Source organism: Microtus oregoni, unplaced genomic scaffold (genome assembly GCF_018167655.1).
Source record: "Microtus oregoni isolate MIOR12 unplaced genomic scaffold, Mior012 000051F_ref0000332, whole genome shotgun sequence".
NCBI lineage: Eukaryota > Metazoa > Chordata > Mammalia > Rodentia > Cricetidae > Microtus > Microtus oregoni.
This window is the reverse complement of record NW_024543811.1, coordinates 4,273,020-4,294,778: the sequence shown is the minus strand read 5'-3', so window position 1 is coordinate 4,294,778 and position 21,759 is coordinate 4,273,020.

Genomic DNA, 21,759 nt, shown 5'->3' with positions numbered 1-21,759 from the left:
GGTGCTCAGTGCTCGTGGTGCTGGGTGCTCATTACTCAGGGTGCTGGGTGCTCAGTACTCAGGGTGCTCAGTGCTCGGGGTGCTGGGTGCTCAGTACTCAGGGTGCTGGGTGCTCAATGCTCGGGGTGCTGGGTGCTCAGTGCTCAGGGTGCTGGGTGCTCAGTGATCGGGGTGCTGGTTGCTCAGTACTCAGGGTGCTCAGTGCTCGGGGAGCTCGGTGCTCAGTACTCAGGGTGCTGGGTGCTCAGTACTCAGTGCTCGGGGTCCTGGGTGCTCCGTGCTCAGGGTGCTGGGTGCTCAGTGCTCTGGGTGCTTAGTGCTCAGTACTAAGGGTGCTGGGTGCTCAGTACTCAGGGTGCTCAGTGCTCGGGGTGCTGGGTGCTCAGTACTCAGGGTGCTGGGTGCTCAGTACTCAGGGTGCTGGGTGCTCATTCTCGGGGTGCTGGGTGCTCAGTGCTCGGGGTGCTGGGTGCTCAGTACTCAGGGTGCTGGGTGCTCAGTACTCAGGCTGCTGGGGGCTCAGTACTCAGGGTGCTGGGTGCTCAGTACTCAGGGTGCTCGGTTCTCAGTACTCAGGGTGCTGGGAGCTCATTCTCGGGGTGCTGGGTGCTCAGTGCTCGGGGTGCTGGGTGCTCAGTACTCATTGTGCTGGGGGCTCAGTACTCAGGGTGGTGGGTGCTCAGTACTCAGGGTGATCTGTTCTCAGTACTCAGGGTGCTGGGTGCTCAGTGCTCGGGGTGCTGTGTGCACAGTGCTCAGGGTGCTGGGTGCTCAGTGCTCGGGGTGCTCAGTATTCAGGGTGCTGTGTGTTCAGTGCTCAGGGTACTGGGTGCTCAGTACTCAGGGTGCTTGGTGCTCAGTACTCAGGGTGCTGGTTGCTCTGTACTCGGGGTGCTGGGTGCTCAGTACTCGGGGTGCTGGGTGCACAGTGCTCAGGGTGCTGGCTGCTCAGTGCTCAGGGTCCTGGGTGCTCAGTACTCAGGGTGCTCAGTGCTCAGTACTCAGCGTTCTGGGTGCTCAGTGCTCAGGGTCCTCGGTGCTCAGTACTCAGGGTGCTCAGTGCTCAGTACTCAGCGTGCTTTGTGCTCAGTGCTCAGGGTGCTGGGTGCTCAGTACTAAGGGTGCTGGGTGCTCAGTACTCAGGGTGCTGGGTGCTCAGTACTCAGGGTGCTGGGTGCTCAGTGCTCGGGGTGCTCGGTGATCAGTACTCAGGGTGCTGGGTGCTCAGTGCTCTTGGTGCTGGGTGCTCAGTGCTCGGGGTGCTGGGTGCTCAGTGCTCGGGGTGCTGGGTGCTCAGTACTCAGGGTGCTGGGTGCTCAGTACTCAGGGTGTTCGGTGCTCAGTATTCAGGGTGCCCAGTGCTCAGTACTCAGGGTGCTGGGTGCTCAGTGCTCGGGGTGCTGGGTGCTCAGTACTCGGGGTGCTGGGTGCTCAGTACTCAGGGTGCTGGGTACTCAGTGCTCAGGGTGCTGGGTGCTCAGTACTCAGGGTGCTGGGTGCTCAGTACTCAGGGTGCTGGGTGCTCAGTACTCAGGGTGCTCAGTGCTCAGTACTCAGGGTGCTCAGTGCTCAGTACTCAGGGTGCTCAGTGCTCAGTACTCAGGGTGCTCAGTGCTCTGTGTGCTGTGTGCTCAGTTCTCGGGGTGCTGGGTGCTCAGTCCTCAGGGTGCTGGGTGCTCAGTGCTCAGGGTGCTCGGTACTCAGTGCTCAGGGTGCTGGGTGCTCAGTACTCAGGGTGCTGGGTGCTCAGTGCTCGGGGTGCTGGGTGCTCAGTACTCAGGGTGCTGGGTGCTCACTGCTCAGGGTGCTGGGTGCTCAGTGCTCAGGGTGCTCGGTGCTTTGTACTCAGGGTGCTCGGTGCTCGGGTTGCTGGGTGCTCAGTGCTCGGGGTGCTGGGTGCTCAGTGCTCGGGGTGCTTGGTGCTCAGTGCTCGGGGTGCTGGGTGCTCAGTGCTCAGGGTTCTGGGTGCTCAGTGCTCGGGGTGCTGGGTGCTCAGTACTCGGGGTGCTCAGTGCTCAGTACTCAGGTTGCTGGGTGCTCAGTGCTCAGGGTGCTGGGTGCTCAGTACTCAGGGTGCTGGGTGCTCGGTGCTCAGTACGCTGGGTGCTCAGTACTCAGGGTGCTGGCTGCTGAGTACTCAGGGTGCTCGGTGCTCAGTACTCAGGGTGCTGGGTGCTCAGTGCTCGGGGTGCTGGGTGCTCATTACTCAGGGTGCTGGGTGCTCAGTACTCAGGGTGCTCAGTGCTCGGGGTGCTGGGTGCTCAGTACTCAGGGTGCTGGGTGCTCAATGCTCGGGGTGCTGGGTGCTCAGTGGTCAGGGTGCTGGGTGCTCAGTGATCGGGGTGCTGGTTGCTCAGTACTCAGGGTGCTCAGTGCTCGGGGAGCTCGGTGCTCAGTACTCAGGGTGCTGGGTGCTCAGTACTCAGTGCTCGGGGTCCTGGGTGCTCCGTGCTCGGGGTGCTGGGTGCTCAGTGCTCTCGGTGCTTAGTGCTCAGTACTAAGTGTGCTGGGTGCTCACTACTCAGGGTGCTCAGTGCTCGGGGTGCTGGGTGCTCAGTACTCAGGGTGCTGGGTGCTCAGTTCTCAGGGTGCTGGGTGCTCATTCTCGGGGTGCTGGGTGCTCAGTGCTCGGGGTGCTGGGTGCTCAGTACTCAGGGTGCTGGGTGCTCCGTACTCAGGGTGCTGGGTGCTCATTACTTAGGGTGCTCGGTGCTCAGTACTCAGGTTGCTGAGTGCTCAGGGTGCTGGGTACTCAGTACTCAGGGTGCTGGGTGCTCAGTACTCAGGGTGCTGGGTGCTCAGTGCTCAGGGTGCTGGGTGCTCAGTACTCAGGGTGCTGGGTGCTCAGTACTCAGGGTGCTGGGTGCTCAGTGCTCGGGGTGCTGGGTGCTCAGTGCTCGGGGTGCTGGGGGCTCATTGCTCGGGGTGCTGGGTGCTCAGTGCTCGGGGCGCTGGGTGCTCTGTGCTCGGGGTGCTCGGAGCTCAGTACACAGGGTGCTGGGTGCTCAGTGCTCGGGGTGCTCGGTGCTCAGTACTCAGGGTGCTGGGTGCTTAGTGCTCGGGGTGCTGGGTGCTCAGTACTCAGGGTGCTGCGTGCTCAGTACTCAGGGTGCTGGGTGCTCAGTACTCAGGGTGCTGGGTGCTCAGTGCTCAGGGTGCTGGGTGCTCAGTGCTCAGGGTGCTGGGTGCTCAGTGCTCGGGGTGCTGGGTGCTCAGTGCTCAGTATTCAGGGTGCTGGGTGCTCAGTGCTCGGGGTGCTGGGTGCTCAGTGCTCAGTACTCAGGGTGCTGGGTGCTCAGTGCTCAGGGTGCTGGGTGCTCAGTGCTCAGGGTGCTGGGTGCTCAGTGCTCAGGGTGCTGGGTACTCAGTGCTCAGGGAGCTGGGTACTCAGTGCTCGGGGTGCTGGGTGATCAGTACTCAGGGTGCTGGGTGCTCAGTACTTAGGGTGCTCGGTGCTCAGTACTCAGGGTGCTGGGTGCTCAGTGCTCGGGGTGCTGGGTGCTCAGTACTCAGGGTGCTGGGTGCTCAGTGCTCGGGGTGCTCGGTGCTCAGTACGCTGGGTGCTCATTACTCAGGGTGCTGGGTGCTCAGTACTCAGGGTGCTGGGTGCTCAGTACTCAGGGTGCTGGGTGCTTAGTACTCAGGGTGCTCAGTGCTCAGTACTTAGGGTGCTCAGTGCTCAGTGCTCGGGGTGCTGGGTGCTCAGTGCTCAGGGTGCTGGGTGCTCAGTGCTCGGGGTGCTGGGTGCTCAGTGCTCAGGGTGCTGGGTGCTAAGTGCTCAGAGTGCTGGGTGCTCAGTACTCCGGGTGCTCGGTGCTCAGTACTCAGAGTGCTCAGTGCTCAGTACTCAGCGTGCTTTGTGCTCAGTGCTCAGGGTGCTGGGTGCTCAGTACTCAGGGTGCTGGGTGCTCAGTACTCAGGGTGCTGGGTGCTCAGTACTCAGGGTGCTGGGTGCTCAGTGCTCGGGGTGCTCGGTGATCAGTACTAAGAGTGCTGGGTGCTCAGTGCTCAGGGTACTGGGTACTCAGTACTCAGGGTGCTGGGTGCTCAGTGCTCAGGGTGCTGGGTGCTCAGTGCTCAGGGTGCTGGGTGCTCAGTGCTCGGGGTGCTGGGTGCTCAGTGCTCAGGGTGCTGGGTGCTCAGTGCTGAGGGTGCTCAGTGCTCATTACTCAGCGTGCTTTGTGCTCAGTGCTCAGGGTGCTGGGTGCTCAGTACTCAGTGTGCTGGGTGCTCAGTACTCAGGGTGCTGGGGGCTCAGTACTCAGGGTGCTGGGTGCTCAGTACTCAGGGTGCTGGGTGCTCAGTACTCAGGGTGCTGGGTGCTCAGTACTCAGGGTGCTGGGGGCTCAGTACTCAGGGTGCTGGGTGCTCAGTACTCAGGGTGCTCGGTTCTCAGTACTCAGGCTGCTGGGTGCTCATTCTCGGGGTGCTGGGTGCTCAGTGCTCGGGGTGCTTGGTGCTCAGTACTAAGGGTGCTGGCGGCTCAGTACTCAGGGTGCTGGGTGCTCAGTGCTCAGGGTGCTGGGTGCTCAGTGCTCAGGGTGCTGGGTGCTCAGTACTCAGGGTGCTGGGTGCTCAGTACTTAGGGTGCTCGGTGCTCAGTACTCAGGTTGCTGAGTGCTCAGGGTGCTGGGTACTCAGTACTCAGGGTGCTGGGTGCTCAGTACTCAGGGTTCTGGGTGCTCAGTGCTCAGGGTGCTAGGTGCTCAGTACTCAGGGTGCTGGGTGCTCAGTACTCAGGGTGCTGGGTGCTCAGTACCCAGGGTGCTGTGTGCTCAGTGCTCGGGGTGCTGGGGGCTCAGTGCTCTGGGTGCTGGGTGCTCAGTGCTCGGGGCGCTGGGTGCTCTGTGCTCGGGGTGCTCGGAGCTCAGTACTCAGGGTGCTGGGTGCTCAGTACTCAGGGTTCTGGGTGCTTAGTGCTCAGGGTGCTGGGTGCTCAGTGCTCAGGGTGCTGGGTGCTCAGTGCTCTGGGTGCTGGGTGCTCAGTGCTCTTGGTGCTGGGTGCTCCGTGCTTAGGGTGCAGGGTGCTCAGTGCTCAGGGTGCTGGGTGCTCAGTGCTCTTGGTGCTTGGTGCTCAGTGCTTAGGGTGCTGGGTGCTCAGTGCTCAGGGCGCTGGGTGTTCAGTGCTCGGGGTGCTGGGTGCTGAGTGCTCAGGGTGCAGGGTGCTCAGTGCTCGGGGTGCTCGGTGCTCAGTGCTCAGGGTCCTGGGTGCTCAGTACTCAGGGTCCTGGGTGCTTTGTACTCAGGGTGCTCAGTGCTCAGTACACAGGGTGCTGGGTGCTCAGTGCTCGGGGTGCTGGTTGCTCAGTGCTCAGTACTCAGGGTGCTGGGTGCTCAGTGCTCGGGGTGCTTGGTGCTCAGTACTCAGGGTGCTGGGTGCTCAGTGCACGGGGTGCTGGGTGCTCAGTGCTCAGGGTGCTGGGTGCTCAGTGTACGGGGTGCTGGGTGCTCAGTACTCAGGGTGCTTAGTGCTCGGGGAGCTCGGTGCTCAATACTCAGGGTGCTGGGTGCTCAGTACTCAGTGCTCGGGGTCCTGGGTGCTCCGTGCTCGGGGTGCTGGGTGCTCAGTGCTCTGGGTGCTTAGTGCTCAGTACTCAGGGTGCTGGGTGCTCAGTACTCAGGGTGCTCAGTGCTCGGGGTGCTGGGTGCTCAGTACTCAGGGTGCTGGGTGCTCAGTACTCAGGGTGCTGGGTGCTCAGTACTCAGGGTGCTGGGTGCTCAGTGCTCAGGGTCCTCGGTGCTCAGTACTCAGGGTGCTCAGTGCTCATTACTCAGCGTGCTTTGTGCTCAGTGCTCAGGGTGCTGGGTGCTCAGTACTCAGTGTGCTGGGTGCTCAGTACTCAGGGTGCTGGGGGCTCAGTACTCAGGGTGCTGGGTGCTCAGTACACAGGGTGCTGGGTGCTCAGTACTCAGGGGGCTGGATGCTCAGTACTCAGGGTGCTGGGGGCTCAGTACTCAGGGTGCTGGGTGCTCAGTACTCAGGGTGCTCTGTTCTCAGTACTCAGGGTGCTGGGTGCTCATTCTCGGGGTGCTGGGTGCTCAGTGCTCGGGGTGCTTGGTGCTCAGTACTAAGGGTGCTGGGTGCTCATTACTCAGCGTGCTTTGTGCTCAGTGCTCAGGGTGCTGGGTGCTCAGTACTCAGTGTGCTGTGTGCTCAGTACTCAGGGTGCTGGGGGCTCAGTACTCAGGGTGCTGGGTGCTCAGTACTCAGGGTGCTGGGTGCTCAGTACTCAGGGTGCTGGGTGCTCAGTACTCAGGGTGCTGGGGGCTCAGTACTCACGGTTCTGGGTGCTCAGTACTCAGGGTGCTCGGTGCTCAGTTCTCAGGGTGCTCGCTGCTCAGTGTTTGGGGTGCTGGGTGCTCAGTACTCAGCGTGCTGGGTGCTCAGTGCTCAGGGTGCTGGGTGATCAGTGCTCAGGGTGCTGGGTGCTCAGTACTCAGTGCTCAGGATGCTGTGTGCTCAGTGCTCTGGGTGCTGGGTGCTCAGTGCTCAGGGTGCTCTGTGCTCAGTACTCACGGTGCTGGGTGCTCAGTACTCAGGGTGCTGGGTGGTCAGTGCTCGGGGTGCACGGTGCTTAGTGCTCGGGGTGCTCGGTGCTCAGTGCTCAGGGTGCTGGGTGCTCAGTACTCAGGGTGCTGGGTTCTCATTACTCAGGGTGCTGGGTGCACAGTGCTAGGGGTGCTGTGTGCTCAGAGCTCGGGGTCTGGGTGCTCAGTACTCAGGGTGCTGGGTGCTCAGTACTCAGGATGCTGGGTGCTCAGTGCTCAGGGTGCTGGGTGCTCAGTGCTCTGGGTGCTGGGTGCTCAGTGCTTAAGGTGCTGGGTGCTCAGTGCTCAGGGTGCTGGGTGTTCAATGCTCGGGGTGCTGGGTGCTGAGTGCTCAGGGTGCAGGGTGCTCAGTGCTCGGGGTGCTCGGTGCTCAGTGCTCAGGGTCCTGGGTGCTCAGTACTCAGGGTGCTGGGTGCTTTGTACTCAGGGTGCTCAGTGCTCAGTACACAGGGTGCTGGGTGCTCAGTGCTCGGGGTGCTGGGTGCTCAGTGCTCAGTACTCAGGGTGCTGGGTGCTCAGTGCTCGGGGTGCTGGGTGCTCAGTACTCAGGGTGCTGGGTGCTCAGTGCTCGGGTGCTGGGTGCTCAGTGCTCAGGGTGCTGGGTGATCAGTGATCGGGGTGCTGGGTGCTCAGTACTCAGGGTGCTCAGTGCTCGGGGAGCTCGGTGCTCAGTACTCAGGGTGCTGGGTGCTCAGTACTCAGTGCTCGGGGTCCTGGGTGCTCCGTGCTCGGGGTGCTGGGTGCTCAGTGCTCTGGGTGCTTAGTGCTCAGTACTCAGAGTGCTGGGTGCTCAGTACTCAGGGTGCTCAGTGCTCGGGGTGCTGGGTGCTCAGTACTCAGGGTGCTGGGTGCTCAGTACTCAGGGTGCTGGGTGCTCAGTGCTCAGGGTCCTCGGTGCTCAGTACTAAGGGTGCTCAGTGCTCATTACTCAGCGTGCTTTGTGCTCAGTGCTCAGGGTGCTGGGTGCTCAGTACTCAGTGTGCTGGGTGCTCAGTACTCAGGGTGCTGGGGGCTCAGTACTCAGGGTGCTGGGTGCTCAGTACTCAGGGTGCTGGGTGCTCAGTACTCAGGGTGCTGGGTGCTCAGTACTCAGGGTGCTGGGGGCTCAGTACTCAGGGTGCTGGGTGCTCAGTACTCAGGGTGCTCGGTTCTCAGTACTCAGGGTGCTGGGTGCTCATTCTCGGGGTGCTAGGTGCTCAGTGCTCGGGGTGCTTGGTGCTCAGTACTAAGGGTGCTGGGGGCTCAGTACTCAGGGTGCTGGGTGCTCAGTGCTCAGGGTACTGGGTGCACAGTGCCCAGGGTGCTGGGTGCTCAGTGCTCAGGGTGCTCAGTACTCAGGGTGCTGTGTGTTCAGTGTTCAGGGTACTGGGTGCTCAGTACTCAGGGTGCTTGGTGCTCAGTACTCAGGGTGCTGGGTGCTCAGTACTCGGGGTGCTGGGTGCTCAGTACTCGGGGTGCTGGGTGCACAGTGCTCAGGGTGCTGGGTGCTCAGTGCTTGGGGTGCTGGGTGCTCAGTGCTCAGGCTGCTGGCTGCTCAGTGCTCAGGGTGCTGGGTGCTCAGTACTCAGGGTGCTCAGTGCTCAGTACTCGGCGTGATTTGTGCTCAGTGCTCAGGGTGCTGGGTGCTCAGTACTCAGGGTGCTGGGTGCTCAGTACTCAGGGTGCTGGGTGCTCAGTACTCAGGGTGCTGGATGCTCAGTGCTCGGGTTGCTCGGTGATCAGTACTAAGAGTGCTGGGTGCTCAGTGCTCAGGGTACTGGGTACTCAGTACTCAGGGAGCTGGGTGCTCAGTGCTCAGGGTGCTGGGAGCTCAGTGCTCAGGGTGCTGGGTGCTCAGTGCTCGGGGTGCTGGGTGCTCAGTGCTCAGGGTGGTGTGTGCTCAGTGCTCAGTGCTCAGGGTGCTGGGTGCTCAGTGCTCAGGGTGCTGGGTGCTCAGTGCTCGGGGTGCTGGGTGCTCAGTGCTCGGGGTGCTGGGTGCTCAGTGCTCGGGGTGCTGGGGGCTCAGTACTCAGGGTGCTGGGTGCTCAGTACTCAGTGTGTTCGGTGCTCAGTACTCAGGGTGCTCAGTGCTCAGTACTCAGGGTGCTGGGTGCTCAGTGCTCGGGGTGCTGGGTGCTCAGTACTCGGGGTGCTGGGTGCTCAGTACTCAGGGTGCTGGGTGCTCAGTGCTCAGGGTGCTGGGTGCTCAGTACTCAGGGTGCTGGGTGCTCATTACTTAGGGTGATCGGTGCTCAGTACTCAGGTTGCTGAGTGCTCAGGGTGCTGGGTACTCAGTACTCAGGGTGCTGGGTGCTCAGTACTCAGGGTGCTGGGTGCTCAGTTCTCAGGGTGCTGGGTGCTCAGTACTCAGGGTGCTGGGTGCTCAGTACTCAGGGTGCTGGGTGCTCAGTGCTCGGGGTGCTGGGTGCTCAGTGCTCGGGGTGCTGGGGGCTCAGTGCTCGGGGTGCTGGGTGCTCAGTGCTCGGGGCGCTGGGTGCTCAGTGCTCCGGGTGCTCGGAGCTCAGTACTCAGGGTGCTGGGTGCTCAGTGCTCGGGGTGCTCGGTGCTCAGTACTCAGGGTGCTGGGTGCTTAGTGCTCGGGGTGCTGGGTGCTCAGTACTCAGGGTGCTGCGTGCTCAGTACTCAGGGTGCTGGGTGATCTGTACTCAGGGTGCTGGGTGATCTGTACTCGGGTGCCGGGTGCTCAGTGCTCAGGTTGCTGGGTGCTCAGTGCTCGGGGTGCTGGGTGCTCAGTGCTCAGTACTCAGGGTGCTGGGTGCTCAGTGCTCGGGGTGCTGGGTGCTCAGTGCTCAGTACTCAGGGTGCTGGGTGCTCAGTGCTCAGGGTGCTGGGTGCTCAGTGCTCAGGGTGCTGGGTGCTCAGTGCTCAGGGTGTTGGGTACTCAGTGCTCAGGGAGCTGGGTACTCAGTGCTCGGGGTGCTGGGTGCTCAGTACTCAGGGTGCTGGGTGCTCAGTACTCAGGGTGCTCAGTGCTCAGTACTCAGGGTGCTCAGTGCTCAGTACTCAGGGTGCTCAGTGCTCTGTGTGCTGTGTGCTCAGTTCTCGGGGTGGTGGGTGCTCAGTCCTCAGGGTGCTGGGTGCTCAGTGCTCAGGGTGCTCGGTGCTCAGTGCTCAGGGTGCTGGGTGCTCAGTACTCAGGGTGCTGGGTGCTCAGTGCTCGGGGTGCTGGGTGCTCAGTACTCAGGGTGCTGGGTGCTCACTGCTCAGGGTGCTGGGTGCTCAGTGCTCAGGGTGCTCGGTGCTTTGTACTCAGGGTGCTCGGTGCTCGGGGTGCTGGGTGCTCAGTGCTCGGGGTGCTGGGTGCTCAGTGCTCGGGGTGCTGGGTGCTCAGTGCTCGGGGTGCTGGGTGCTCAGTGCTCAGGGTTCTGGGTGCTCAGTGCTCGGGGTGCTGGGTGCTCAGTACTCGGGGTGCTCGGTGCTCAGTACTCAGGTTGCTGGGTGCTCAGTGCTCAGGGTGCTGGGTGCTCAGTACTCAGGGTGCTGGGTGCTCGGTGCTCAGTACGCTGGGTGCTCAGTACTCAGGGTGCTGGCTGCTGAGTACTCAGGGTGCTCGGTGCTCGGGGAGCTCGGTGCTCAGTACTCAGGGTGCTGGGTGCTCAGTACTCAGTGCTCGGGGTCCTGGGTGCTCCGTGCTCGGGGTGCTGGGTGCTCAGTGCTCTGGGTGCTTAGTGCTCAGTACTAAGTGTGCTGGGTGCTCAGTACTCAGGGTGCTCAGTGCTCGGGGTGCTGGGTGCTCAGTACTCAGGGTGCTGGGTGCTCAGTTCTCAGGGTGCTGGGTGCTCATTCTCGGGGTGCTGGGTGCTCAGTGCTCGGGGTGCTGGGTGCTCAGTACTCAGGGTGCTGGGTGCTCCGTACTCAGGGTGCTGGGTGCTCATTACTTAGGGTGCTCGGTGCTCAGTACTCAGGTTGCTGAGTGCTCAGGGTGCTGGCTACTCAGTACTCAGGGTGCTGGGTGCTCAGTACTCAGGGTGCTGGGTGCTCAGTGCTCAGGGTGCTGGGTGCTCAGTACTCAGGGTGCTGGGTGCTCAGTACTCAGGGTGCTGGGTGCTCAGTGCTCGGGGTGCTGGGTGCTCAGTGCTCGGGGTGCTGGGGGCTCATTGCTCGGGGTGCTGGGTGCTCAGTGCTCGGGGCGCTGGGTGCTCTGTGCTCGGGGTGCTCGGTGCTCAGTACTCAGGGTTCTGGGTGCTTAGTGCTCGGGGTGCTGGGTGCTCAGTACTCAGGGTGCTGCGTGCTCAGTACTCAGGGTGCTGGGTGATCAGTACTCAGGGTGCTGGGTGATCTGTACTCGGGTGCTGGGTGCTCAGTGCTCAGGGTGCTGGGTGCTCAGTGCTCGGGGTGCTGGGTGCTCAGTGCTCAGTACTCAGGGTGCTGGGTGCTCAGTGCTCGGGGTGCTGGGTGCTCAGTGCTCAGTACTCAGGGTGCTGGGTGCTCAGTGCTCAGGGTGCTGGGTGCTCAGTGCTCAGGGTGCTGGGTGCTCAGTGCTCAGGGTGCTGGGTACTCAGTGCTCAGGGAGCTGGGTACTCAGTGCTCGGGGTGCTGGGTGCTCAGTACTCAGGGTGCTGGGTGCTCAGTACTCAGGGAGCTCAGTGCTCAGTACTCAGGGTGCTCAGTGCTCAGTACTCAGGGTGCTCAGTGCTCTGTGTGCTGTGTGCTCAGTGCTCGGGGTGCTGGGTGCTCAGTCCTCAGGGTGCTGGGTGCTCAGTGCTCAGGGTGCTCGGTGCTCAGTGCTCAGGGTGCTGGGTGCTCAGTACTCAGGGTGCTGGGTGCTCAGTGCTCGGGGTGCTGGGTGCTCAGTACTCAGGGTGCTGGGTGCTCACTGCTCAGGGTGCTGGGTGCTCAGTGCTCAGGGTGCTCGGTGCTTTGTACTCAGGGTGCTCGGTGCTCGGGTTGCTGGGTGCTCAGTGCTCGGGGTGCTGGGTGCTCAGTGCTCGGGGTGCTGGGTGCTCAGTGCTCGGGGTGCTGGGTGCTCAGTGCTCAGGGTTCTGGGTGCTCAGTGCTCGGGGTGCTGGGTGCTCAGTACTCGGGGTGCTCGGTGCTCAGTACTCAGGTTGCTGGGTGCTCAGTGCTCAGGGTGCTGGGTGCTCAGTACTCAGGGTGCTGGGTGCTCGGTGCTCAGTACGCTGGGTGCTCAGTACTCAGGGTGCTGTCTGCTGAGTACTCAGGGTGCTCGGTGCTCAGTAATCAGGGTGCTGGGTGCTCAGTGCTCGGGGTGCTGGGTGCTCATTACTCAGGGTGCTGGGTGCTCAGTACTCAGGGTGCTCAGTGCTCGGGGTGCTGGGTGCTCAGTACTCAGGGTGCTGGGTGCTCAATGCTCGGGGTGCTGGGTGCTCAGTGCTCAGGGTGCTGGGTGCTCAGTGATCGGGGTGCTGGTTGCTCAGTACTCAGGGTGCTCAGTGCCCGGGGAGCTCGGTGCTCAGTACTCAGGGTGCTGGGTGCTCAGTACTCAGTGCTCGGGGTCCTGGGTGCTCCGTGCTCAGGGTGCTGGGTGCTCAGTGCTCTGGGTGCTTAGTGCTCAGTACTAAGGGTGCTGGGTGCTCAGTACTCAGGGTGCTCAGTGCTCGGGGTGCTGGGTGCTCAGTACTCAGGGTGCTGGGTGCTCAGTACTCAGGGTGCTGGGTGCTCATTCTCGGGGTGCTGGGTGCTCAGTGCTCGGGGTGCTGGGTGCTCAGTACTCAGGGTGCTGGGTGCTCAGTACTCAGGCTGCTGGGGGCTCAGTACTCAGGGTGCTGGGTGCTCAGTACTCAGGGTGCTCGGTTCTCAGTACTCAGGGTGCTGGGAGCTCATTCTCGGGGTGCTGGGTGCTCAGTGCTCGGGGTGCTGGGTGCTCAGTACTCATTGTGCTGGGGGCTCAGTACTCAGGGTGGTGGGTGCTCAGTACTCAGGGTGATCTGTTCTCAGTACTCAGGGTGCTGGGTGCTCAGTGCTCGGGGTGCTGTGTGCACAGTGCTCAGGGTGCTGGGTGCTCAGTGCTCGGGGTGCTCAGTACTCAGGGTGCTGTGTGTTCAGTGCTCAGGGTACTGGGTGCTCAGTACTCAGGGTGCTTGGTGCTCAGTACTCAGGGTGCTGGTTGCTCAGTACTCGGGGTGCTGGGTGCTCAGTACTCGGGGTGCTGGGTGCACAGTGCTCAGGGTGCTGGCTGCTCAGTGCTCAGGGTGCTGGGTGCTCAGTACTCAGGGTGCTCAGTGCTCAGTACTCAGCGTTCTTGGTGCTCAGTGCTCAGGGTCCTCGGTGCTCAGTACTCAGGGTGCTCAGTGCTCAGTACTCAGCGTGCTTTGTGCTCAGTGCTCAGGGTGCTGGGTGCTCAGTACTAAGGGTGCTGGGTGCTCAGTACTCAGGGTGCTGGGTGCTCAGTACTCAGGGTGCTGGGTGCTCAGTGCTCGGGGTGCTCGGTGATCAGTACTCAGGGTGCTGGGTGCTCAGTGCTCTTGGTGCTGGGTGCTCAGTGCTCGGGGTGCTGGGTGCTCAGTGCTCGGGGTGCTGGGTGCTCAGTACTCAGGGTGCTGGGTGCTCAGTACTCAGGGTGTTCGGTGCTCAGTATTCAGGGTGCTCAGTGCTCAGTACTCAGGGTGCTGGGTACTCAGTGCTCGGGGTGCTGGGTGCTCAGTACTCGGGGTGCTGGGTGCTCAGTACTCAGGGTGCTGGGTACTCAGTGCTCAGGGTGCTGGGTGCTCAGTACTCAGGGTGCTGGGTGCTCAGTACTCAGGGTGCTGGGTGCTCAGTACTCAGGGTGCTCAGTGCTCAGTACTCAGGGTGCTCAGTGCTCAGTACTCAGGGTGCTCAGTGCTCAGTACTCAGGGTGCTCAGTGCTCTGTGTGCTGTGTGCTCAGTTCTCGGGGTGCTGGGTGCTCAGTCCTCAGGGTGCTGGGTGCTCAGTGCTCAGGGTGCTCGGTACTCAGTGCTCAGGGTGCTGGGTGCTCAGTACTCAGGGTGCTCAGTGCTCGGGGTGCTGGGTGCTCAGTACTCAGGGTGCTGGGTGCTCAATGCTCGGGGTGCTGGGTGCTCAGTGCTCAGGGTGCTGGGTGCTCAGTGATCGGGGTGCTGGTTGCTCAGTACTCAGGGTGCTCAGTGCTCGGGGAGCTCGGTGCTCAGTACTCAGGGTGCTGGGTGCTCAGTACTCAGTGCTCGGGGTCCTGGGTGCTCCGTGCTCGGGGTGCTGGGTGCTCAGTGCTCTGGGTGCTTAGTGCTCAGTACTAAGTGTGCTGGGTGCTCAGTACTCAGGGTGCTCAGTGCTCGGGGTGCTGGGTGCTCAGTACTCAGGGTGCTGGGTGCTCAGTTCTCAGGGTGCTGGGTGCTCATTCTCGGGGTGCTGGGTGCTCAGTGCTCGGGGTGCTGGGTGCTCAGTACTCAGGGTGCTGGGTGCTCCGTACTCAGGGTGCTGGGTGCTCATTACTTAGGGTGCTCTGTGCTCAGTACTCAGGTTGCTGAGTGCTCAGGGTGCTGGCTACTCAGTACTCAGGGTGCTGGGTGCTCAGTACTCAGGGTGCTGGGTGCTCAGTGCTCAGGGTGCTGGGTGCTCAGTACTCAGGGTGCTGGGTGCTCAGTACTCAGGGTGCTGGGTGCTCAGTGCTCGGGGTGCTGGGTGCTCAGTGCTCGGGGTGCTGGGGGCTCATTGCTCGGGGTGCTGGGTGCTCAGTTCTCGGGGCGCTGGGTGCTCTGTGCTCGGGGTGCTCGGAGCTCAGTACACAGGGTGCTGGGTGCTCAGTGCTCGGGGTGCTCGGTGCTCAGTACTCAGGGTTCTGGGTGCTTAGTGCTCGGGGTGCTGGGTGCTCAGTACTCAGGGTGCTGCGTGCTCAGTACTCAGGGTGCTGGGTGATCAGTACTCAGGGTGCTGGGTGATCTGTACTCGGGTGCTGGGTGCTCAGTGCTCAGGGTGCTGGGTGCTCAGTGCTCGGGGTGCTGGGTGCTCAGTGCTCAGTACTCAGGGTGCTGGGTGCTCAGTGCTCGGGGTGCTGGGTGCTCAGTGCTCAGTACTCAGGGTGCTGGGTGCTCAGTGCTCAGGGTGCTGGGTGCTCAGTGCTCAGGGTGCTGGGTGCTCAGTGCTCAGGGTGCTGGGTACTCAGTGCTCAGGGAGCTGGGTACTCAGTGCTCGGGGTGCTGGGTGCTCAGTACTCAGGGTGCTGGGTGCTCAGTACTCAGGGAGCTCAGTGCTCAGTACTCAGGGTGCTCAGTGCTCAGTACTCAGGGTGCTCAGTGCTCTGTGTGCTGTGTGCTCAGTGCTCGGGGTGCTGGGTGCTCAGTCCTCAGGGTGCTGGGTGCTCAGTGCTCAGGGTGCTCGGTGCTCAGTGCTCAGGGTGCTGGGTGCTCAGTACTCAGGGTGCTGGGTGCTCAGTGCTCGGGGTGCTGGGTGCTCAGTACTCAGGGTGCTGGGTGCTCACTGCTCAGGGTGCTGGGTGCTCAGTGCTCAGGGTGCTCGGTGCTTTGTACTCAGGGTGCTCGGTGCTCGGGTTGCTGGGTGCTCAGTGCTCGGGGTGCTGGGTGCTCAGTGCTCGGGGTGCTGGGTGCTCAGTGCTCGGGGTGCTGGGTGCTCAGTGCTCAGGGTTCTGGGTGCTCAGTGCTCGGGGTGCTGGGTGCTCAGTACTCGGGGTGCTCGGTGCTCAGTACTCAGGTTGCTGGGTGCTCAGTGCTCAGGGTGCTGGGTGCTCAGTACTCAGGGTGCTGGGTGCTCGGTGCTCAGTACGCTGGGTGCTCAGTACTCAGGGTGCTGTCTGCTGAGTACTCAGGGTGCTCGGTGCTCAGTAATCAGGGTGCTGGGTGCTCAGTGCTCGGGGTGCTGGGTGCTCATTACTCAGGGTGCTGGGTGCTCAGTACTCAGGGTGCTCAGTGCTCGGGGTGCTGGGTGCTCAGTACTCAGGGTGCTGGGTGCTCAATGCTCGGGGTGCTGGGTGCTCAGTGCTCAGGGTGCTGGGTGCTCAGTGATCGGGGTGCTGGTTGCTCAGTACTCAGGGTGCTCAGTGCTCGGGGAGCTCGGTGCTCAGTACTCAGGGTGCTGGGTGCTCAGTACTCAGTGCTCGGGGTCCTGGGTGCTCCGTGCTCAGGGTGCTGGGTGCTCAGTGCTCTGGGTGCTTAGTGCTCAGTACTAAGGGTGCTGGGTGCTCAGTACTCAGGGTGCTCAGTGCTCGGGGTGCTGGGTGCTCAGTACTCAGGGTGCTGGGTGCTCAGTACTCAGGGTGCTGGGTGCTCATTCTCGGGGTGCTGGGTGCTCAGTGCTCGGGGTGCTGGGTGCTCAGTACTCAGGGTGCTGGGTGCTCAGTACTCAGGCTGCTGGGGGCTCAGTACTCAGGGTGCTGGGTGCTCAGTACTCAGGGTGCTCGGTTCTCAGTACTCAGGGTGCTGGGAGCTCATTCTCGGGGTGCTGGGTGCTCAGTGCTCGGGGTGCTGGGTGCTCAGTACTCATTGTGCTGGGGGCTCAGTACTCAGGGTGGTGGGTGCTCAGTACTCAGGGTGATCTGTTCTCAGTACTCAGGGTGCTGGGTGCTCAGTGCTCGGGGTGCTGTGTGCACAGTGCTCAGGGTGCTGGGTGCTCAGTGCTCGGGGTGCTCAGTACTCAGGGTGCTGTGTGTTCAGTGCTCAGGGTACTGGGTGCTCAGTACTCAGGGTGCTTGGTGCTCAGTACTCAGGGTGCTGGTTGCTCAGTACTCGGGGTGCTGGGTGCTCAGTACTCGGGGTGCTGGGTGCACAGTGCTCAGGGTGCTGGCTGCTCAGTGCTCAGGGTGCTGGGTGCTCAGTACTCAGGGTGCTCAGTGCTCAGTACTCAGCGTTCTGGGTGCTCAGTGCTCAGGGTCCTCGGTGCTCAGTACTCAGGGTGCTCAGTGCTCAGTACTCAGCGTGCTTTGTGCTCAGTGCTCAGGGTGCTGGGTGCTCAGTACTAAGGGTGCTGGGTGCTCAGTACTCAGGGTGCTGGGTGCTCAGTACTCAGGGTGCTGGGTGCTCAGTGCTCGGGGTGCTCGGTGATCAGTACTCAGGGTGCTGGGTGCTCAGTGCTCTTGGTGCTGGGTGCTCAGTGCTCGGGGTGCTGGGTGCTCAGTGCTCGGGGTGCTGGGTGCTCAGTACTCAGGGTGCTGGGTGCTCAGTACTCAGGGTGTTCGGTGCTCAGTATTCAGGGTGCTCAGTGCTCAGTACTCAGGGTGCTGGGTACTCAGTGCTCGGGGTGCTGGGTGCTCAGTACTCGGGGTGCTGGGTGCTCAGTACTCAGGGTGCTGGGTACTCAGTGCTCAGGGTGCTGGGTGCTCAGTACTCAGGGTGCTGGGTGCTCAGTACTCAGGGTGCTGGGTGCTCAGTACTCAGGGTGCTCAGTGCTCAGTACTCAGGGTGCTCAGTGCTCAGTACTCAGGGTGCTCAGTGCTCAGTACTCAGGGTGCTCAGTGCTCTGTGTGCTGTGTGCTCAGTTCTCGGGGTGCTGGGTGCTCAGTCCTCAGGGTGCTGGGTGCTCAGTGCTCAGGGTGCTCGGTACTCAGTGCTCAGGGTGCTGGGTGCTCAGTACTCAGGGTGGTGGGTGCTCAGTGCTCGGGGTGCTGGGTGCTCAGTACTCAGGGTGCTGGGTGCTCACTGCTCAGGGTGCTGGGTGCTCAGTGCTCAGGGTGCTCGGTGCTTTGTACTCAGGGTGCTCGGTGCTCGGGGTGCTGGGTGCTCAGTGCTCGGGGTGCTGGGTGCTCAGTGCTCGGGGTGCTGGGTGCTCAGTGCTCGGGGTGCTGGGTGCTCAGTGCTCAGGGTTCTGGGTGCTCAGTGCTCGGGGTGCTGGGTGCTCAGTACTCGGGGTGCTCGGTGCTCAGTACTCAGGTTGCTGGGTGCTCAGTGCTCAGGGTGCTGGGTGCTCAGTACTCAGGGTGCTGGGTGCTCGGTGCTCAGTACGCTGGGTGCTCAGTACTCAGGGTGCTGGCTGCTGAGTACTCAGGGTGCTCGGTGCTCAGTACTCAGGGTGCTGGGTGCTCAGTGCTCGGGGTGCTGGGTGCTCATTACTCAGGGTGCTGGGTGCTCAGTACTCAGGGTGCTCAGTGCTCGGGGTGCTGGGTGCTCAGTACTCAGGGTGCTGGGTGCTCAATGCTCGGGGTGCTGGGTGCTCAGTGCTCAGGGTGCTGGGTGCTCAGTGATCGGGGTGCTGGTTGCTCAGTACTCAGGGTACTCAGTGCTCGGGGAGCTCGGTGCTCAGTACTCAGGGTGCTGGGTGCTCAGTACTCAGTGCTCGGGGTCCTGGGTGCTCCGTGCTCGGGGTGCTGGGTGCTCAGTGCTCTGGGTGCTTAGTGCTCAGTACTAAGTGTGCTGGGTGCTCACTACTCAGGGTGCTCAGTGCTCGGGGTGCTGGGTGCTCATTCTCGGGGTGCTGGGTGCTCAGTGCTCGGGGTGCTGGGTGCTCAGTACTCAGGGTGCTGGGTGCTCCGTACTCAGGGTGCTGGGTGCTCATTACTTAGGGTGCTCGGTGCTCAGTACTCAGGTTGCTGAGTGCTCAGGGTGCTGGGTACTCAGTACTCAGGGTGCTGGGTGCTCAGTACTCAGGGTGCTGGGTGCTCAGTGCTCAGGGTGCTGGGTGCTCAGTACTCAGGGTGCTGGGTGCTCAGTACTCAGGGTGCTGGGTGCTCAGTGCTCGGGGTGCTGGGTGCTCAGTGCTCGGGGTGCTGGGGGCTCATTGCTCGGGGTGCTGGGTGCTCAGTGCTCGGGGCGCTGGGTGCTCTGTGCTCGGGGTGCTCGGAGCTCAGTACACAGGGTGCTGGGTGCTCAGTGCTCGGGGTGCTCGGTGCTCAGTACTCAGGGTGCTGGGTGCTTAGTGCTCGGGGTGCTGGGTGCTCAGTACTCAGGGTGCTGCGTGCTCAGTACTCAGGGTGCTGGGTGCTCAGTACTCAGGGTGCTGGGTGCTCAGTGCTCAGGGTGCTGGGTGCTCAGTGCTCAGGGTGCTGGGTGCTCAGTGCTCGGGGTGCTGGGTGCTCAGTGCTCAGTATTCAGGGTGCTGGGTGCTCAGTGCTCGGGGTGCTGGGTGCTCAGTGCTCAGTACTCAGGGTGCTGGGTGCTCAGTGCTCAGGGTGCTGGGTGCTCAGTGCTCAGGGAGCTGGGTACTCAGTGCTCGGGGTGCTGGGTGCTCAGTACTCAGGGTGCTGGGTGCTCAGTACTCAGGGAGCTCAGTGCTCAGTACTCAGGGTGCTCAGTGCTCAGTACTCAGGGTGCTCAGTGCTCTGTGTGCTGTGTGCTCAGTGCTCGGGGTGCTGGGTGCTCAGTCCTCAGGGTGCTGGGTGCTCAGTGCTCAGGTTGCTCGGTGCTCAGTGCTCAGGGTGCTGGGTGCTCAGTACTCAGGGTGCTGGGTGCTCAGTGCTCAGGGTGCTCGGTGCTTTGTACTCAGGGTGCTCGGTGCTCGGGTTGCTGGGTGCTCAGTGCTCGGGGTGCTGGGTGCTCAGTGCTCGGGGTGCTGGGTGCTCAGTGCTCCGGGTGCTGGGTGCTCAGTGCTCAGGGTTCTGGGTGCTCAGTGCTCGGGGTGCTGGGTGCTCAGTACTCGGGGTGCTCGGTGCTCAGTACTCAGGTTGCTGGGTGCTCAGTGCTCAGGGTGCTGGGTGCTCAGTACTCAGGGTGCTGGGTGCTCGGTGCTCAGTACGCTGGGTGCTCAGTACTCAGGGTGCTGTCTGCTGAGTACTCAGGGTGCTCGGTGCTCAGTAATCAGGGTGCTGGGTGCTCAGTGCTCGGGGTGCTGGGTGCTCATTACTCAGGGTGCTGGGTGCTCAGTACTCAGGGTGCTCAGTGCTCGGGGTGCTGGGTGCTCAGTACTCAGGGTGCTGGGTGCTCAATGCTCGGGGTGCTGGGTGCTCAGTGCTCAGGGTGCTGGGTGCTCAGTGATCGGGGTGCTGGTTGCTCAGTACTCAGGGTGCTCAGTGCTCGGGGAGCTCGGTGCTCAGTACTCAGGGTGCTGGGTGCTCAGTACTCAGTGCTCGGGGTCCTGGGTGCTCCGTGCTCAGGGTGCTGGGTGCTCAGTTCTCTGGGTGCTTAGTGCTCAGTACTAAGGGTGCTGGGTGCTCAGTACTCAGGGTGCTCAGTGCTCGGGGTGCTGGGTGCTCAGTACTCAGGGTGCTGGGTGCTCAGTACTCAGATTGCTGGGTGCTCATTCTCGGGGTGCTGGGTGCTCAGTGCTCGGGGTGCTGGGTGCTCAGTACTCAGGGTGCTGGGTGCTCAGTACTCAGGCTGCTGGGGGCTCAGTACTCAGGGTGCTGGGTGCTCAGTACTCAGGGTGCTCGGTTCTCAGTACTCAGGGTGCTGGGAGCTCATTCTCGGGGTGCTGGGTGCTCAGTGCTCGGGGTGCTGGGTGCTCAGTAATCATTGTGCTGGGGGCTCAGTACTCAGGGTGGTGGGTGCTCAGTACTCAGGGTGATCTGTTCTCAGTACTCAGGGTGCTGGGTGCTCAGTGCTCGGGGTGCTGTGTGCACAGTGCTCAGGGTGCTGGGTGCTCAGTGCTCGGGGTGCTCAGTACTCAGGGTGCTGTGTGTTCAGTGCTCAGGGTACTGGGTGCTCAGTACTCAGGGTGCTTGGTGCTCAGTACTCAGGGTGCTGGTTGCTCAGTATTCGGGGTGCTGGGTGCTCAGTACTCGGGGTGCTGGGTGCACAGTGCTCAGGGTGCTGGCTGTTCAGTGCTCAGGGTGCTGGGTGCTCAGTACTCAGGGTGCTCAGTGCTCAGTACTCAGCGTTCTGGGTGCTCAGTGCTCAGGGTCCTCGGTGCTCAGTACTCAGGGTGCTCAGTGCTCAGTACTCAGCGTGCTTTGTGCTCAGTGCTCAGGGTGCTGGGTGCTCAGTACTAAGGGTGCTGGGTGCTCAGTACTCAGGGTGCTGGGTGCTCAGTACTCAGGGTGCTGGTTGCTCAGTGCTCGGGGTGCTCGGTGATCAGTACTCAGGGTGCTGGGTGCTCAGTGCTCTTGGTGCTGGGTGCTCAGTGCTCGGGGTGCTGGGTGCTCAGTGCTCGGGGTGCTGGGTGCTCAGTACTCAGGGTGCTGGGTGCTCAGTACTCAGGGTGTTCGGTGCTCAGTATTCAGGGTGCTCAGTGCTCAGTACTCAGGGTGCTGGGTGCTCAGTGCTCGGGGTGCTGGGTGCTCAGTACTCGGGGTGCTGGGTGCTCAGTACTCAGGGTGCTGGGTACTCAGTGCTCAGGGTGCTGGGTGCTCAGTACTCAGGGTGCTGGGTGCTCAGTACTTAGGGTGCTCGGTGCTCATTACTCAGGGTGCTGGGTGCTCAGTGCTCAGGGTGCTCAGTGCTCAGTACTCAGCGTGCTTTGTGCTCAGTGCTCAGGATGCTGGGTGCTCAGTACTCAGGGTGCTGGGTGCTCAGTACTCACGGTGCTGGGTGCTCAGTGCTCAGGGTGCTGGGTGCTCAGTACTCAGTGCTCAGGATGCTGGGTGCTCAGTGCTCAGGGTGCTCGGTGCTCAGTACTCAGTGCTCAGGGTGATGGGTGCTCAGTGCTCAGGGTGCTCGGTGCTCAGTGCTCAGGGTCCTGGGTGCTCAGTACTCAGGGTGCTGGGTGCTTAGTACTCAGGGTGCTCAGTGCTCAGTACACAGGGTGCTGGGTGCTCAGTGCTCGGGGTGCTGGGTGCTCAGTGCTCAGTACTCAGGGTGCTGGGTGCTCAGTGCTCGGGGTGCTGGGTGCTCAGTACTCAGCGTGCTGGGTGCTCAGTACTCAGGGTGCTGGGTGCGCAGTGCTCAGAGTGCTGGGTGCTCAGTGCTCAGGGTGCTATGTGCTCAGTGATCGGGGTGCTGGGTGCTCAGTGCTCAGGGTGCTGGCTGCTCAGTGCTCAGGGTGCTGGGTGCTCAGTGCTCAGGGTGCTCGGTGCTCAGTACTCAGTGCTCAGGGTGATGGGTGCTCAGTGCTCGGGGAGCTCGGTGCTCAGTGCTCAGGGTCCTGGGTGCTCAGTACTCAGCGTGCTGGGTGCTCAGTGCTCAGGGTGCTGGGTGGTCAGTGCTCAGGGTGCTATGTGCTCAGTGATCGGGGTGCTGGGTGCTCAGTACTCAGGGTGCTCAGTGCTCGGGGAGCTCGGTGCTCAGTTCTCAGGGTGCTCGGTGCTCAGTGTTTGGGGTGCTGGGTGCTCAGTACTCAGGGTGATGCGTGCTCAGTGCTCAGGGTGCTGGGTGCTCAGTGCTCAGGGTGCTGGGTGCTCAGTACTCAGTGCTCAGGATGCTGGGTGCTCAGTGCTCAGGGTGCTGGGTGCTCAGTGCTCAGGGTGCTGGGTGCTCAGTACTCAGGGTGCTGGGTGC